Here is a 19,684-nt window from a genome sequence, read left to right as displayed (position 1 = left end):
TGTGGTCTGAATGGTTCAAAAGTGGCACTACTTTTTGAACCAAATCCAGTTACAACAGAGTCAAAACCTTGCGAGTCTGACGATGATGCCTCAAAAACTTCTCCGGATCCAAATGCGTGATTCATGATGTATGAACCTCTACCCTACATGACGAATATTGATTTATCGACTAAGCTTGCTTTAGATTTTTCGTGGCTTTCGCACATAACACATGGTCATGCAAGCACATATCGTGATATACAAGTACTGAAAGTTGAAATGAAATACCCAAAAAAGATGTTTTCCTTACTACACTAAAGTGGTATAGCTTCAAGAATGGCGTGAACTACTACGTCACAAAGTCAGGTTTCGAGAAATTTGAAAAAATTATGCAATGGAGGACAGGAAGTGTAGGTGAAAAATCATGACGTCTTACCATAAGAAAATTAAGATATGGATGATAAAGAAGTATTCCGGTCCCCATACCTTTGTTGTGACGGGTGCAAGTCAGGACCATCTAAGGCTAGACTCAAATATAATTGCTGACATTATTCTACCAATGGTGAAGGTCAGTCCCTAAATTTAAATACCAGTGCTGATTGTGAATATACGTATCCCGTACCAGTACACTCCAACGTACTACAAAGTGTAGGTTGCAAAATAGAAGGCTATAGAGAAATTGCATCACGGGTGGGACGGTTCATATAACTATATATGAAAATGGTGTCAGGTATTGGATCGGTACATACTAGGTTCCATAACAGATCTCAAAACGAGCTCAGCGTACTACAATGATCAATTGGTCCCTAGGAAAATAGTATTCCACTGATTCTTTTGGACCTTTGAGCAATGCATAAAGACATTTCAGCACTACAAGCCTATGGTTCAAATTGACGGCACCTGGCTATACGATAAGTATCAATAGTGTTTGTTGCTTGTCATTGCTTAGGATGGTAACTGGAAGATTCTGCCTATAGTGTTTGCAATGACTCCTAGAGAAACTACAGATGACTAAGATTTCTTTTTAAGCCGATTACGTCTTCGTATTTTCCCGCAGAGCAACATATGTATCATACTAGACAGGAGAACCAAAATACTATTGGCAATTGATCGTCATAGAGCCCTCTAGGATTGCATTCATTATCGATATTGTATACAACATGTGGGATCTAAGTACCATAAAAAATATCCTTCGACAATTAAGTGAGATCTAGTCATCAATATGGGTTTATGGTTCAAACTATGTATTCACTGCACATCGAATATTCATACCGGGTTATTTTATTGCACTAACCGGTAGCTATTTCTTGACAGGTTACGAGCTCTTTCAACATCAATTCTATTAGATACTGAACAACCCAAACACCATTAACGCCTAAGGTACGACATATGTATCAAATAAACCATTTGAAAAGTAGACGTAGTCGTACGACGGAGGTCTATGATATGAGAACATGACGTTAAACTTGGTCGAGTGTATCAATTCTGTATTGAAAGGGACGTGTCATTTTTCGGTAATATCAATTGTCAAAAAGACATACTTTCGACTGGCCACCTTATTTCTTAAGAGGGTGACGATGTATGCTAGACAAATAATGGGCGGCGGTACATTCTATGATGACGTGATGAAAGAGATTTAGCGAAGTATACCGAGAGCAAATGTGTGCCACTCGTATCGAAACCTCGATTTTTGAGTCACAGAGCATGCTAGGCCCGACCAGGAAATGTCAGGTGCATCCTATCGTGTGAACCTAATGAAAGGGACCTACGATTGTGAGAAATTCCAAGCACTTCAATTCCTATGTGCATATACAACTGCCGTATATGGGAACGTACGGATTGAGTACATGCTTTACATCAACAACGTCTACCGACTAGAATGCATTCATAGTATATGAAGTTTTGAATTCCCACTCATCCCAGATAAGAGTATGTGGCAGTCAATGTCCATCGTACCGTTCGAGTTGGTGTTAAATAAAGACCTGCACCACTTCTGAAAGGTCACCTAAATTTTTCTTAGATAAGAAACAATACGGATATTCGGGAGAGAGACGATCAACAAAAATTATATGACTATTGTAGAAACCCAAGGCATATGAAGACAATATGTTCTCTGTACAGGGATACATTGGGGTCTCAGCATCGATCATATTACTTTCTACCAAATTTCAGATTCATTAATGTGCTTCGTGTATTCCTTTTAGTTTAATTTGTAATTTATTGTTAACTTACGCATAACTCATGATAAATAGTAATAAAGACAAATGTATTGTTTGAATGAATAATCTCAGTTTTTTTTATTTATGATATATTTATATTTACATCACAATATTTATAACAAAAAATACACTCAATCATGTCATCGGAGAGAATGTGTGTCGCAAGGCGGTGGATGATGGTCGCGTGAAATATTTTTACGTACAACCGGAGGTGCATTTGGAAGTGTATCCGGATGTGCTAGCCTATAGGCTTTCTCCTCATTGTTATCGTCGCCTAAATATATAACTAGCACTACCCCCTGGGAAATTGTTTCTTTGGGTTCGATAGCATCATCATTTTCCTCCGTAGTTGATTGTTGCGTCGTCCTCGACTGTCATCGTGTATCCACCACTCCCATGTCCGGTGGTTGCGACAATGAGCCACCCGAGTAAAGCAATGATATGCAGGGAGTTTGGGTCAATATAGGCATGTAACCATAAGGTGCCCCAAATCTCAGGTACTTCGATATTGACTCGAGCATCGCCATCAACATCGACTGTTGCATGGGTGTTTGCATCAATACCGTCATTGGTGGCAGTGCATACATTGACACCTATCCCAACATGAGGTTCAGCACCGACATCGATATTGGGATGTAGTATACGGGGAATGTTGGTGCCACAAAATATGTACCTATGGGAACAGAAGAACTGGTCACGTGTGGCCGTGGTCCATAATACAATGGTGCTTGTGAAAAAAGAACATGGGGTTAGTGAATTGAGCAGGAATATATGGAGTGAATTGACCTGGATATTGCGTAGCCACAGGAGGTGCATCTTCTGCCGGAGCCATTAACGAACAAGTCGTGCGACCGCGTCCCCTCTTACACTGTTTTGGCGGTTGACGTTGCCTCTTTAGCTAAATTTTCCTACTCTTTACCTTCAGTAATAGCAGATACGACTTACCGATGGCTCTAAACCATGTCAAGTAATCATCAGCTGCCGTCGTGTCCGCCAAGAAAAATCGTTCGCGAGCTGGTATGGATTTCATCCTACGATCTGAAGCCTAGATGTGTTCATTGTGCTTCTCCGTCCAATCCTCGTCGTTCTTCACCCGCATGTCCACCTTGTGTAGTTCTTTCTTGTCTTGCGATGGCAATGTAATTTGTTGCCTATACCTGAACTGTCGTAGAAACCAGTCCAGTTCATGCATTTCTACCGTCGCGTACACTATCAACAACACCTTCGAGTCTCACATCTCCCTATTTAGCAGCATTTCTAACGGTTTGCAATATATGATCTCGGGGTCTTCATACGACATCCAGTCTAACTAAAAAGTAGAATTGTAAATATTGTTACGTACGGACTTTTTAAGAATCATTGCGTAATTAATATAAGTTTGAAAAGGATAGGTAATTGTCCTTGATTTTCGAGCGTTGATCTAATATTAGCCTAACGTCTTCCAACTCATCGGGCAGTCTCACGTAATTCGACCCATGGTTCAACCTGTACAAGTGATATATAAGTCAAAACATATAATAAATAAAAATATTTACTGCATAAATTACATATTTATTGATAAATGATCTTTACCTCGTCACCAACAAGAACATGTATAGGTCGATCACTTTGGGACATAGAAACTGTATTCATTACCAGGCCCATGATTGCAGCAGCAACAAGCAACCACTGATTGACATATTATCCAGTTGTGTTGCCCGACAAAGCTCTCAGTATAACGTAGACAACATGGCGGATCCCTAACTTAGTTTTGCGCATTCATTGAAGTCCGCTAAATGTAGAAGCCACCTTATATGCACCAAATTTCTAGATTTATCGGGCATTAAAATGCCCCCGACTAACCTAATGATGAATGTTCGGGCGTATTGTTGTATGACCTCTTCCGTTGCGTCTTTGGAAAGCTTATCAGATTTTGTCTCCAACTAGTTGATCGATATCCAAACACCTACGAACCTGTTCGGGACCTTTCCCAACATTCTCATGCAGAGGTCCACTTTCCCCCGAACCACCGCTAATCCCGTGATGACTGACCCATTCACCAGCAAACCAAGCTGTAATGCTATGTCTTTAAGTGTGATTATACACTTGCCACATGAAATGTGAAAAGCATGTTTTTCGGGCCTTCATATTTCCACCAATACGCTGATTAATGTGGGATCGAGTTTGCAGCCCCTTGCATGCAAGACATATGCAATAATCCAGGCTCTTGCAGGTACCCACGAATTTTTGGGATCGGAGGCTCCCCCGTATTATGTATGAACGCCTTCATCTCACAATCGTTTGCCTATTTATAACATAAAAAAATATTTAGATTTATAAAAAAATTAACATAATTAAAAAAATAAAATTTTAAATTTCGTCTTACCATTGCTAATTGGGCGGTGGAAATATGATTGTTGTCGAAGCAGATTAAAATAAGATATAATTAAAAAAAATTTAAATGAAAATATAAATAAATATTGAATAAAAAGCTTGAGAGAGTTTGAGAGAAGGATGTGAATGAAAAATAAATAAAATTTGGGGTATTTATATTATCGTTGGGATTTTAATTTTTTTACCGTTTGGTGTAACAACGATAAAAAAGTCACTGCATTTTACCGTTGAGGGAAAACGCGCTCAACTGGACGAACTTTCCCACGCTTTCACTTTCTCTCTCCTAAAAATGTTTATTTCCCTAATTAAATTTTAAAACGGCTTAAAGGCAAAAATATACCATATTATGCTAATTTAGACTTGAAATTCAGTCACCAATTTAAATTTAACGGTTAAAGGCACCATTGGCCCTTGTATTTTAGGGTTTATTCTAATGTGGCCTTTATACTTTCAAAATGTCCCAATTAGCTCTCTATACTTTACTTCCAATAGCTAGAGTGGCCTAACCCAAACTGTGTTATTTTTTGATGACATGGTGTTTGTGCCCGAAGAGATGCCGACACGTGTAAAGCTGTTGCCTTGAAGGTTGACTGCCAATTTTTCACTTAGAATTTTTTATATAAAAAATCATTTATCTAAACAAATAATTACAAGTACTGAAATGATGCATTTTAAAATGTTAGAATTTCAAAAATCTCTAAAAGTTCAAAATTCTTCCTCCAAAAAGTCATAGAATTTGGGATCCAATTGAGTTATAAATCCTTTAAATTCGAACTTTATTGAACTCAATTAATGTTACGTAAAGAACATAAAGTTGGTACAGGAGTAGCATCTAATATGCAGCTTTACACCAGTTTTTCAACAGCAGTAGCTGAAATGCTGGTTGAAAGCACCATGAAAGATCTAAACGTACTCCCCGCTCTTCCCCGGGATAAATGGGCCAACGGCTGTGTGAACGCACGCGATGGGGTGAAGGTGATCTCGAGGAATTTGGGCTTTGATCGACGGGAAGAAAACTCTGTCAAAAGATTACATTATAGAGGAACTACAATCACAGCAAAGATATCAACTGGAAAAGTTTACACTTACAATAGACAACTAAAATGCGTCGAGACATACTCCTTGTAGGAAGCGGTTTTTTCTTGAACATCGACATCAATGCTATCTCCATGTTGCGCAATGCATTTTTGTTTTTTGTTACTCCAACTAAATGTTGCAGAGGAAATTGTGGTTCTTTTGCATACTTTCTTCCATTCATTCCATCTTTTCTTGCTTCTTCACTTGTCATGGTTGTTAGCTTCCAAGACATTACATTTCCTCTATAGGATTGTAGCTTTTGACTTTATTGGTTATAAACATCAGTGGTCACCACTGATTTTCCTTTATATGGCTTTCTCCTTTGGGTTATAAGCCTTTGAGGTTTGAACTATACCTTAATTACCAAATTGGCCCTCAGTGTTTCCTTTCTGTCATGAATAGTTCTTAACGTTTTACCCCGTCACTTATGGCCTCTGGACTATAACTCTGTTAAAACGAAAAAAACACACGAGGCATTTTGGACGAATCAAACCGCAATATGTGGCAAAAAGATTAATTGAACTTAATTTTCTTTTTCTTCCTCCTTTTGCAATATTTCTCTCCCACTAAATTTATCCTGCTTGAATACTCAGCACTCAAACATTTCTCCAAGAATTGCTTGCAATATATCATTCATGCTAACCTTACAACCAACAATCAACCATGCCTCATATTAAATGATGAGGGCAGAAAGAATAAAGGACAAGGCATTAGTTAGTTGTTGCAACAAATGTTTTAAGAATACATAGTAAATCACAAAAGTAAGGAAATAAAATATGCAATCACATAAATTTTATGTGTTGACTTGATGGACAAGATATTCATCGCCCTAAATATGACTTGGATTCGAGTTACACTAATTTTATTGATTAACCCCTCTTATTTTTAGTTTTCAAGGAATTATTTATGTGATCAAAGACCTCGCCCCAAATCCACCGATACTTTTTGTTTCTTCTTCAAATTATTTTGAAGTAAAACCCCTAATAAATTATATTAACTGAGGTCAAAAGGTTTTTTTTTTTGGGGGGTTGTTTTTTGTAGGAGAAACTGTGATGGTTGTCGGTGACGGTGACAATAAGTGACAACAGAATATATTTCAAGTAATAAAATAAACTTTCGAACTCGATTTCTCTTTTACCATTCGGATCCGATGAGATGTTTGCATATTTCTGAAAACACACACGTACTGTTCTTCGAACAAAATTCTCATTGTAGTAGTAATTTACTAATTTTCAAGTCAAAGGGTAAAATCAAGTCGATAACTTTAGTACTTAAATATTTTTAATTTAAATATTTATATGATACATATTCCAATATGTACCTCGAAACATATGAAAATACATTAAAAAGAAACCTATAAAACACACATCTATGTCATATGAGAAACTCACCCAAATCCGATTAATATAGAAAGCAAACCAGCCAGCACCCTTTAATTTGATTATGAAAAGATTAGTTTTGTTTGTCACAACCAAAAATTCCCAATCTTTGATCAGTTGATTCTTTCAATCAATTTTAAATAGATTCCATATGAATACATTTTAACTTTGTAATGTACTACTCCCTACAACTAATTCAGCGAACTGTCACAGTAAAAATTATCTCAAGTCTCTTTAAATAACGAATGTTGAGCTAGTTAATGTTCAGAAGAGTAAAAGTGACCCAAAAACAGATGGGCTAGTTGAATGGCACAAAAGCCAATTAAGCACACAAATGCAAAGAAAACTATGGAACAGACCTGCAAAAATTCATCAGACAACTCTAAACACCAAAAGCTATCTAAAATATGAACAATGAATTGAGGTATTCATAGTTCAGGAGAGTAGAAGAGGTTAAACCCAGAAAAGCACACTAAACCCAGAAAAAATTCAGGGAAAAAATTTTGGACCATTTCTCCATTTGTGCATATTATCCTTGCCCAGGAGCCATGATGGTGTTCTCTATATTGTTCCAATTTTATCGGATGTTCCCGAAAGTTTTTTTGTAGGTTGCTTTCTTGTATATAAAAGGCTTCGTCTTTCTGTTCCTACTTCCTAGCCAATGGTTGGTTTAAAACTATGATTCTGACACATGGGCTGGTTGAGCCTTGGAGGTGGCACAAAAACCTTGGGCTTGTGCTTGTGGGAACCCTTTCAGCTGCAGGAGGACTTGCTCAATACAGGCTACTTCTCACTTCCCAGTTTCCATCAAACACTCAAATAATGCAAATTTTAGAGCAAGCAAAAGCATGCAACATATTAGGTTGGTTTGAAACTATGACCCTAACACATGGGCTTGTTGAGTCTTTGAGGTGGCACAAAAACCTTGGGTATGTAGTTGTGGGAAGAAACCTTTCATCTGCAGAAGGACTTGCAAAATACAGTCTACTTCTCACTCCCCAGTTTCCATTGAATACTCAAAGAATATAAATATTAGAGCAAGAAAAGCATACAACAGATATGGCAGCAGTTGCAAAAAAGAAGACATTATTCAGCAAAATGAAAATAAAGAAATAATAAAAAAAAATTGCCATGATAAACACAGAATTGACTGTGAATTATAAAAAGATCAATCATCCCAAGCCGAGCTAAATTTAAACTACCATGAGCCAGTTTATCAGTTATTATTCAGTAGGGCTGCATTTCTTTTTTCTTTTCGCAATATATGAAGCTCAAAGCTTCTATATTTCCTACTTAAATTGGTCTAACACTAACGTAATACATATCTTGCAGTAAAGCATGTTAAACTTACTCCTGCAAAATCACCAGAGTTGAAATTAGGAAGATGAGAACAAAAGCCAAAAAGGTAATTAAGATAGAAAATGGGTCCTCAAAATGTCTTTAACATAAGAAATATAGACCGCATAGAAATGCAAAGAAAACTGGGGAAGAGATGGGCAACAGAGAAGTCAAAGAAAAAAACTTGGACCATTTCTCGATTTGTGCGTGTCATCCTTGCGCAGGGGCCATGCTAATCTTCTCTGTATCGTTCCAATTTTATCGGATGTCCCCGAAGGGACAATGTATCTATGCTGGTTTTTGTTATATAAAAGTTTTTACTGTACTCTTCCCGAGCAGTGTGGGATCCTTGAATGGTTTCAAACTGACACTCAAAAGCCTTGAACATTAACATCATACTAAGCACCAAAATGCAAAGAAAGAAAAAAAGAAATAGAAACAGAGCTACAAAAATTCAAGGAAAGATCAGCAAACTCAGACAGCAAAAACTATCTAAAATCTGAATAGTGGATATTAAGCTATTCACAGTTCAAGAGAGTACAACAGCCCAAACCCAGAAAAACACTCTAAATTGCAATCTGAAGTGAGCAAAACCCGTAAACAAGAGCAGTAAACTAAGCACAAAAATGCAAATAAAACATACAAATAGATAGAAAGAAAGTCGGGGAAAATACAGAAAAAAAAATATGTATCATTTCTCAATTTGTGTGTCTTGCGCATGCTAATCCTTTTTGTATCATTCCAATTTCATCGGATTTCCCGAATATATAAGAACCGTGGTTCTTTTCTTGTATTTAAGAGATTTTATTGTTGTATTCCCAGCTGATGCGGGACAATTGTCTAGTTTCAACTTTCAAACCAAGATCCTATATGTGGGCTGGTTGAATCTTAGGGGTAACATGGAAACCATGGGCTTGTGGTTGTGGACTGTGGACTGTGGACTGTGGACATGTCTCAACCTAATGAATGGGTCTGAATCTGAGACATCAAACCCCAGCTGATCACTTTTCCTACTAAAGGCAGGAGAGTTTCCGTGGTGCAATAGTATGGTAAAACAAACCAAAATAGCCTAACTCCATGAGGGGATTGCCTTAAGATCAGCTCGGGTTAAGTCTGATTTGCTACCATTCATCAAGTTTATAACATTTGGGCACCAATAAATTAAAGGAAGAAAAAGTTGACATAATCTGATGATCCTAAGTCCCCAGTTAGAAACCTAGACAACGGAAAATACTTCCATATGGTTGTTCCAACAGTTCATAACATCCATGCATGCTGAAATGAGACTAAAGGTCCCTAAGATATATGAATCTATTAGGCTAAGAAAACGAAAACCCGATCCTCCCCCATCAATCATCTCCCTGGCCTGGATTTGTAAATTCGTAATGAGGTTCTGCCATTCTCCTCAAAACTTCTTCCTACACGTATTTTTAAGAAGTTGAAGAATTCCCAAAGTCCTGCAAACCCCATTTCGCAGTAACATAGAAACCGGTCCATTACTTATTGGTAGCACTAAAATTTTGCATGAAAAAAATTGAATTCCTTTGGTTCAACTCTACCGTACAATTTTTTATGGTGCGAATGTAATTCGCCTGATACTAAAAAAATTTGATTTTTTTTCTATGGTGGCAATAGAGTTTAGGATTTTTTTTTAAAAATAATTTTTATTTGGTTGTGTCGATGTAATTCGCGTGTCCCTAAAAGATTTAAATTTTTTTAGTGGTGCCAATGTAATTGGCCTGATCAATGTCCGGTTTTTTTTAAATAATTTTTTATTCGATGGTATCAATGTCAATAGCGTGACATTAAGAAAATTGGTTTTTTTTTTTTGCGATGTTAATGTAATTGCCATGACTAATGTCAGGTTCTTTTTTAAAAAATAGTTTTTTATTTGGTGGTGCCAATGTCATTTGTGTCACCAATGTCTAAAAGTTTGAATTTTTTGGTGGTGTCAGGATCATTGGCGTCACCAAAAGACTATATATACTCATGCTCCGATAAAAGATCAGTATAAGGTGAATATATATATGTTTTAGAATTTTATTATGTTGAAGGATGAAGGGGAGGGAGATCAGGACCGATATTTTTTATGTTTATGTTAATTTAAAAAAATTTATAATTTAAAGGTATGTTTTATTTAACGGTGATCCGGTAGAGCTTGAACATCGAAAGATTTAGTAGTCCTTGTCGAGAGTGTAGATTTGATTCTTTAATTTTATATGATGTGGCAGTTTCAAGTAAAAATAGGGGTATCAGTTTCTAGTCATTTATTAGGCAATGGGTTCAAAGTGGTTATGTAGGTCTTTTCGTTGGTTGTGGTAAGGTCATAACTAGTTCAAATTGGTTATACAGCCAACGGGTGGTATTATTAGGATTCTCTGGGTCGAGATGTTTGAAGGTCTCGATAGAATCCCAGTTGAATAATATTACGGGTGAGATTATCTTGGTCAGCTGCATCTGAGCTGCAAATATTAGTATTGAGAAACTTGCTTGAAGAACTTGCTCGTGTTGTCATTAAACATGAGCTTTTTCAGTTTGTAAGACACAATATTGTCAGTCTTAAACAAAATTAAATTAATCGTTTATTTCTGTTTTATTAGTATTGAGAAATTTGCTCGTTTTATCATTAAACATGGTCATTTTGTAAGACGCAATGCTGCCGGTCTTTAACAAAATTTAGTTCATCATTTATGTTCCCTTGTATTTTTTATGTTTCAATTTTTAGTCTTCTTTTTTTTAAAATGTAAGAAAATGTAAATCACATATTAAAGTAAGTTATTTAAAATCATTTTGTAATGTTGACAATGTGAAACTTTATTTTTTAAAATATTGGTTTTGTAAATTAATAATTATTTGAAATGTTGTCACTGTAAAATAATTTTTATTTAAATTATTTCTGCAATATGACTTAATCGTTTATTAAGGGGTGTAACTTAAAAATAGAAAAATAAATAGTGGAATTGTAGGGCAAATGACCAAAAAAAAGCCCTTTTTTTCAAAAATTACTGAAATAGGCCAATTATCTAATTATTTACCGGAATGGTCTATTTTCCGCGAAATCGCGTCCACGTCAGCGCGATGTCAGGTTACGCGCCAGGAAATCGCGTCCACGTAAGCTCGATTTGTTGACGTGGCCATAACTTTTTTTAGCTTAGTTGGTTAATATGCTTGCTCATTTCCCTTAGTACCTTGGTTCAAATCTTGTTGGAAACATTTTTTTTTTGAATCAATTAACTCTTCTATATTACATCAATAGCAACAAGTACAAAAAAGATTCAAAATTGTTTCCAACAAGATTTGAACCAAGGTACTAAAGGAAAAGAGCAAGCATATTAACCAACTAAACTAAACTAATTAATTGAGATATTCTTAAAATACTATTATTATCTTAATTATATTACCTATGTTCTAACAATTTATCGGAACTATTCCTTACACGTGTCAAATCAGAAAAAATAATACAACAATTCTATAAAAAAATCCGGTGTTTACTCCAAATAAATAAGGAAAATAATGATTTGAATGTTTCAAAATTCAATTTTAAACCGAAAAAATCAGAATTTAGGGGCAAAAAAGGATCTTTTTCGACGAAAACTGCGGCAAACCACCTTCGGCTGTTTGTCAGCGCGTAGATCTCGAAAATTTATTCGAAATAAAAAAAATCGTCTCAATCGGACAACCGAACCAAAAGTTATGGCCTTTCAAAGTTTTCTAAGCTAAAAAACATAAACTGATGCCACGTCAGCAAATCGCGTCCTAGAGGGAGCGATTTGTGTCCACGTCAGCAAATCGCGCTTACGTGGACGCGATTTCCTGGTGCGTACCCTGACATCGCACTGACGTGGACGCGATTTCGCGAAAAATAGACCATTCCGGTAAATAATTAGATAATTGGCATATTTCAGTAATTTTTGAAAAAAAAGGTCTTTTTTGGTCATTTGCCCGGAATTGTAAATAGAGAAAAAGAAAGCTTTAGGAAAATTAATAGTTATTTGATATTTTTCCTATGTAAAATAATTTCTATTTAAATTATTTTTGCTATAGTAAATAGTTATTTAATTCGATATAATAAATTCAAAATTATAAATAAAATGAATGATATAATTAAAAAAATGGAGGAAAAAAGGAATTGGGAGTACAACGGTGAAAAAATAAAGATTAGGGGGAATTTTAAATAGAAGAAAAAAATGAAAGATGAGAAAAACAAAAACAAAAAGTGGAGAAAAGATGAATGAGAAAGAAAAGAAAAAGAAAGCGGCAGAGGGAGTGAGGTGGAAGAAAGAAAAAAGAAGGGTCATTTACGCAAAAAAATAAAAATTGTTGAGCTATTCTTTGAAAAAATCGGAAAAATAAGGACCAAAAATTAAAGATGGGAAATCGTGACTGACCGGTCACATCACGTCAGCTGCGTCAGCGGCGTCAGTGATGTGAGAAGTCATTTTTTTTAGCCTGTTGCAGTTTTTTTTTTTTTTTAAATTCGAATTTTTGGAGCTTCCCCTCCCACGGTTCTAGTATAAAAGGGGGGTGGGCTTTTGGTTTGGTCCCCGCATGCTTAGAAGAAATAGTTAGTCGATTACAATGTTTTATTTATTTATTTATTTATTTATTAGGTTGGTTTTAGTTGGTGTTATCTGAAATTCGAAGTTGATACGTTTAAGGTATGTAAATTATATATTTTGATGTGTGTAGTATATTAAAGTGATTATTATAATGCACTGTTGAACTATGTTTAATTTATTGAGTGATATTTTTTTAATTATACAGATATTAAAATACCTTTTTTTCGAAGTTGTCGATCACACTACACTGAAGATAAACGAAACGGTAAAATTATTATATCACAAATTATTTATTCACATGTTATATATGATATCCATTTATTAAGTGTGATATAATTATGCATGAAATAAATTATTACGTGATTTTCATACATTTTAATAATTATTATATGATGATTATTAAGTGAATGCATGAACTTTTTTAAAGTGTCGATTGGTTTTAAATTTTTAATATATATTTTTTAAATGCGCAGCAAAATTTGGTCAAATGGTTATGAGATTTTAAATTCAAAATTTTGTTTAAATTTTTAATAAATAATGTTTGCAAATATGATATCTATTGATCATCTCTCTTTTATGGGAAATTACGGTCTTGAGCCTTTAAGCATTTATAATAATATTATTATGTTTTAATAAAATTTTAATTAGTATTATATAGGAGACGGAATGTAATATATATATATATATATATGTAAATGCTATAAAAAGAAAAGAGGGAGACAAATATTAAAATTTTGTTAATTTAAAAGAATTGTGTTAAAAGAACCGTTACGCGGAAAATAATTTTATTTTTTAAAGAATTTGTTTCTTTTCCATACTAAATATTATGTATGATCTTTCATAAAAGATAATTAAGTAATTATTTATGTGTAATATCATATGTTCTTATGTTTTTTTTCTATTACAGTATATATTTGAACTTGAGATAGACGCGCATTGTGATTTATATGCATGCATATGATAGTAATGTTGACTTGCATTTAAATTTTTGTGTTTAAAATTACTTTGATAAATCTCTTCTTCTTTTTTTTCTTGTTTGTTTTATATATGCATTGAGATGTTTGGGGTAAATTATCAATAAAAGTCTTTTTATTTTTAAAATTACTGAAATGGGTCAAGTCCTAAATTAATTACCGGAATGGGCTAATTTCCCCCAAAACACGTCCACGTCAGCGCGTTGTCAGGAGATAAAGCAGGAAAACGCTTCCTCAAGGAAGCGCTTCGTCCACGTGGATAGAAAATGCATCCTTGAGGGCACGCTTTGTGTCCACGTGGACAAAGCGCTTCCTTGAAGAAGCGTTTTTCCCCTTTTTTTAGGGTTAGGGTTTTAGGGTTATGGGGTTTTTAAATTTTAGGGTTTTAAGAAAAAATAAATGAATAAGGGTTTGGGATATCTCAATTAAATTAATTATAAAATTTAAAAGATTAGATTAGGGTTTAGTGTTTATGGTTTTTAAGGAAAAAATCAAATAAATTAGGGTTTAAGATTACTTGAGTAAATTAATTATAAATTTTTAAAAAAATTAGATATGGTTTAATGTTTAGGGTTTTTAAAGAAAAAATCAAATAAATTAGGGTTTGGGATTTAGGGTTGATTAAATTATTTGTTAATTTAAAAAAGCTCCCACGTGGACGCTCTTTTACATGGGCGGTTCCGTGTTTTGTAACCCACTAACGAAGTGTCGAGCAGGAGTCGTGTATTCCTCTCGAACAACAGTTGCAAATGCATCATTTGGCGATATAAATTGTACATATAACTCAATATAGGGTGCTTTACTAGCGAGATGAGTCTGCACCATTTCCTCAAAGCTACGAGCACCTTTGATGTCGAACGAGTCATATGTCACCGGATCAACAGAAGCACAAAATCAATACCTAATAGACAAAACTTTCATTGGCGTCGTTCCGAATATTTTACGCCTAATTCTTTTATGAAGTTCTGTCAAATCTATGTTCTGGTTAAAAACCAGTCGCACTGTAATCTCCGATAAAAAAATAACACCGTTCTCGGTGTGACGAACCTCACCATCATAGTAAATAATAGCACTAATGCGTTCACTCATCTTCAATTTTTATCCTTCTTAGCCTCTCTAATTTTTTTTCCTGTAACTTATGCAACCTAAGAAAAAATTTTGGCTCATTTATAGCCTCAGGCCAAATAGGAACTACTGTAGCAAAAGAGCGTCCACGTGGGAGCTTCTTTCAGTACTTTTGCTGACATTGCATCCTACTTGAAGCGTTTTTGACACTATTTGCTCATAAACATCTTTTCAAAATTATTTTTCAGAAATTACTGTAGCAAAAGAGCGTCCACGTGGGAGCTTCTTTCAGTACTTTTGCTGACATTGCATCCTGCTTGAAGCGTTTTTCACACTATTTGCTCATAAACATCTTTTCAAAATTATTTTTCAGAAATTACTGTAGCAAAAGAGCGTCCAAGTGGGAGCTTCTTTCAGTACTTTTGCTGACAATGCATCCTGCTTGAAGCGTTTTTGACACTATTTGCTCAGAAACGTCTTCTTAAATTTATTTTTGAGAGAACTACTGTAGCAAAAGAGCGTTCACGTGAGAGCTTTTTTAAATTAACAAATAATTTAATTAAGTAACCCTAAATCCTAAACCCTAATTTATTTGATCTTTTCTTTAAAAATCCTAAACCTTAAACCCTAATTTAATTTTTTAAATTTATAATTAATTTACTCAAGTAACTCAAACCCTAATTTATTTGATTTTTCTTTAAAAACCCTAAACACTAAACCCTAATCTAATTTTTTAAAATTGTATAATTAATTTACTCAAGAAACCCTAAACCCTAATTTATTTGATTTTTTCTTAAAAATCTAAACACTAAACCCTAATCTATTTTTAAAAAAATTATAATAAATTTACTCAAGTAACCTTAAACCTTAATTTATTTGATTTTTCCTTAAAACCATAAACACTAAACCCTAATCTAATTTTTAAAATTTATAATTAATTTAATTAAGAAATCCTAAACCCTAAACCCTTATTTATTTAATTTTTTCTTAAAACCATAAAATCTAAAAACCCTAACCTTAATTGTAGAAAATCCTAACCCTAAAAAACATGAAAAACACTTCCTCAATGAAGCGCTTTGTCCACGTGGACAGAAAACACGTCCTTGAGGAAGTGTTTTCCTGCTTTATCCCCTGACAACGCGCTGACGTCGACGCGTTTTCGGTAAAATTGGCCCATTCCAGTAATTAATTTAGGACCTAGCCCATTTCGGTAATTTTAAAAATAAAGGGGCTTTTATTTGTAATTTCCCCAAAAATGTATGTATTTTAGTAATTAATGTTTTTTTAATTTAAAGAGATTAGTTATTTTGTTATGTTATTTTGTTATTAATTATTATAAATTGTTTGTGTTTAGTTTAGTATTTTGTGATTCTTTATGAATGTAATTTTTTTTGTTTTTTAAAATTATTTGAAAGTTATTTTGTTAGTAATTTATGATTACTTTATAAATTGTTTGTGTTTAGTTTAGTATTTTGTGATTTTCTATGAATGTAATTTTTTGTTTTTTAAATTATTTTATTGTTATGTTTTTAGTAATTTATGATTAGGTTATAAATTGTTTGTGTTTAGTTTAGTATTTTGTGATTTTTATGAATTTAAATATTTTGTTTTTGTTTTAAATTATTTTATAGTTATTTTGTTAGTAATTTATGATTAGGTTATAAATTGTTTGTATTTAGTTTAGTGTTTTGTGATTTTTATGAACATAATTTTTTTGTTTTTTTAAATTATTTTATAGTTATTTTGTTAGTAATTTATGATCGGGCTATAAATTGTTTGTGTCTAGTTTAGTCTTTTGTGATTTTTTATGAATGTAAATTTTTTTAAAATTATTTTATAGTTATTTTGTTAGTAATTTATGATCAGGTTATAAATTGTTTGTGTTTAGTTTAGTGTTTTGTGTTTTCTATGAATGTAATTTTTTGTATTTTTAAATTATTTTAAAGTCATTTTGTTAGTAATTTATGGTTAGGTTATAAATTGCTTGTGCTTAGTTTAATGTTTATTGTGATTTTCTATAGATGTAAATTTTTTGTTTTTTTTAATTATTTGAAAGTTATTTTGTTAGTAATTTATGATTAGGTTATAAATTGTTTGGGTTTAGTTTAGTGTTTATTGTGATTTTTTACGAATGTAAATTTTTTAATTATTTTAAAGTTATTTTGTTAGTAATTTATGATTAGATTATAAATTGTTTGTGTTTAGTTTAGTGTTTATTGTGATTTGTTATAAATGTAATTATTTGTGTTTTTAACTTATTTTAAAGCTATTTTGTTAGTAATTTATGATTAGGTTATAAATTATTTGTTTAGTTTAATATGTATTGTGATTTGTTATAATGTAATTTTATTTATTTTGATTTATTTGACTATTTTTTGATTTAAATGTTGATTAAATTTGTTTTATATAATTTTATAGGTTGTTTGAAAGAAACTAAACAAGTATGTTTCTATTTTATTTTTGTCGATTCGTATGTTTTTTTGTTTAGATAGTTTATGTTTATTTTAATTATATTATTATTGTAAACTAACACAAATTTTTTATGTAGTAAAATATGGGAATTTATGAGATATTTTTTATTTTGTTTTTCTTGTGTTTTTGTTACTCACGTATTTACTTTGTTTTTCTTTGTTACTCAAATCTAAATTATTTCTTGTGTTTTTGCAACAAACTAAATGAATTCTTTTTTTAATTGCGATTTGCAACAAATAAGTTCTTTGATTAATAATGATAATCACATATCAAGTACTATTAATGAGATGTTAATAAAATTGTTATTTGTTACTCACGTCATTTACAGAATTAAATTAGATTATATTAACTATTTCTATAATTTAATAATATCAAGGCCCGTACCGCGCATTGAGGGGTCGTGTGAGTAGTGTAGGCTATATGCCAGATGAACGCCTCATGTTATACTTGGAGTTAGTCGGATTCAGATTAGTAGCATTGATCCGGACCCTTGATTTGCGATATGACTTAATATCTGCTTTGGTTGAATAATGGCGTCCTGAGACCCACACATTTCATTTGTCGTGTAGCAAGTGCACCATCACTCTATAAGATGTTACACTACAGCTCGGGCTCCCCATCGACAGGAATGCGGTAATGGGCGTAAGTTCGACCTCTAGGTCGGCCGCCCTTTACTATAACTTGCTTGAACGCTCGCCCGGTGAGGAAAAATTTATGGGTTTGATGTTTTCATGACTAAAGGTCAATTTCGAGCATTTACTGAGTACTATCGATGAATGGGGGGGTGATGCACGTTGTTCGAGCTTACATTATGCACATTATAGGGGGTGTACTTATGCCGGATGCAAACGGCAACAAGGTCCACTTGATGTACTTATCCATATTATCTGATTTGTATAACATCTGTTCGTATAGTTGGGGTCTGCAGTGTTAGCTATGTTGTATTGCAAACTTTGTTGGACGACAAATCCTTCTGCGATGGATATAGGCGGATTCCTCATATTGTTGTAGTTTTGAGAGTTTTACCCGATGTCATTCTTGGCATCGATTAGTCACTAATCATATTTATTTCCACTCGTGAATAGGTGATAAATTTTTACTCATTATAACAATTAGTTGACATTTTTTTCATATGATATTATTCTAACAATTTGTTTTCATAGCTGGAGCACTAATCCGAGTATCGAGAGGTCATACACAGTTCCGATATACCGTTTGATGGTTAAGAATCATGCTGGAGAGGGTGTAAATTTTTCCAATATTCATGATATTTTATTATTTTATCTTACTCGACCCGCGTTAATATAACCATGTTATTAATTGTGCAGTTCATTTGGATGTCGTATTCTATCTCGAAAATTATGGCAGTTATTCCCTCTTCTGCCCACATCCACTCAAATCTATGGTGCATTAACGCACTCATTATCAATTTTCAGACAGTTGAGTAGTATCACGGTAATCGAGTACTCTGGCAGTTCGGTTACATACAGTATATCTTGACACTGTCAGTACAGTTAGGGGATATCCATGGGATTAGCCAGAGGACGAAACATGGAAATGATTGGGCGGAAGTGCATGAAGAATATATTACAATGTGGAACAACCGGTTGGGGCGGATACCTCAGATGGATCGTGCTTTGGATCTACAGCCCTCGTTAGAGTACATACAGTGGTACTCTGAGATGGGGAAACCATATTTGCCATGTGCGGGGGGACTACCATCAACCGTCCACCAAACAAATATGGTTTCCCCATATCAAAATACCACTGTATGTACTCTAACAATGGCTGCAGATCTAAAGCACGATTCATTTGAGGTATCCGCCCCAACCGGTTGTTCCATATTGTAATATATTCTTCATGCACTTCCGCCCAATTATTTCCATGTTTCTCTCTCTTGTTAATCCCGTAGATATCCCCTAATTATATTGGCAGTGTCGAGAAATACTATATACAACTAAACTACCGGAGTACTCGATCACCGTGATACCACTCCACTGTTTGAAAATTGATAATGGGTGCGTTAATGCACCATTGGTTTGAGTGGACGTAGGAAGATTATGGAATAACCGCCATAATTTTCGAGACATAATATGGCATCTAGATGAACTGCACAATTAATAACATGGTTATATTAACACGGGTCGAGTAAAGTAAAATAATAAAATGTCTGAATATTGGCAAAACTTACCCCTTCTCTAGCATGATTCTCAATCATCAGACTGTATATCGGAATCGTGTATAACCTC

General features: G+C 33.8%; 2 non-coding genes and 1 pseudogene across 2 annotated transcripts; all 3 read right to left on the bottom strand.

Annotated features, from left to right (window-relative positions):
• Positions 1-7,524: 7,524 nt before the first annotated feature.
• LOC128041519 (U6 spliceosomal RNA) lies at positions 7,525-7,624 on the bottom strand. The gene has a single exon (XR_008196529.1). It is a non-coding gene; the product is annotated as a U6 spliceosomal RNA (small nuclear RNA).
• Positions 7,625-8,543: 919 nt separating this feature from the next.
• Positions 8,544-8,646, bottom strand: LOC128041518 (U6 spliceosomal RNA). Its single transcript, XR_008196528.1, has one exon. It is a non-coding gene; the product is annotated as a U6 spliceosomal RNA (small nuclear RNA).
• Positions 8,647-9,045: 399 nt separating this feature from the next.
• Positions 9,046-9,139, bottom strand: LOC128041520 (U6 spliceosomal RNA; annotated as a pseudogene).
• Between the last annotated feature and the right edge of the window lie 10,545 nt (positions 9,140-19,684).

The sequence above is a fragment of the Gossypium raimondii genome, chromosome 5 (assembly GCF_025698545.1).
Source record: "Gossypium raimondii isolate GPD5lz chromosome 5, ASM2569854v1, whole genome shotgun sequence".
Taxonomy (NCBI): Eukaryota; Viridiplantae; Streptophyta; class Magnoliopsida; order Malvales; family Malvaceae; genus Gossypium; species Gossypium raimondii.
Note: the sequence above shows the minus strand (reverse complement) of the source record. Positions and strands in the feature narration are given on the sequence as shown.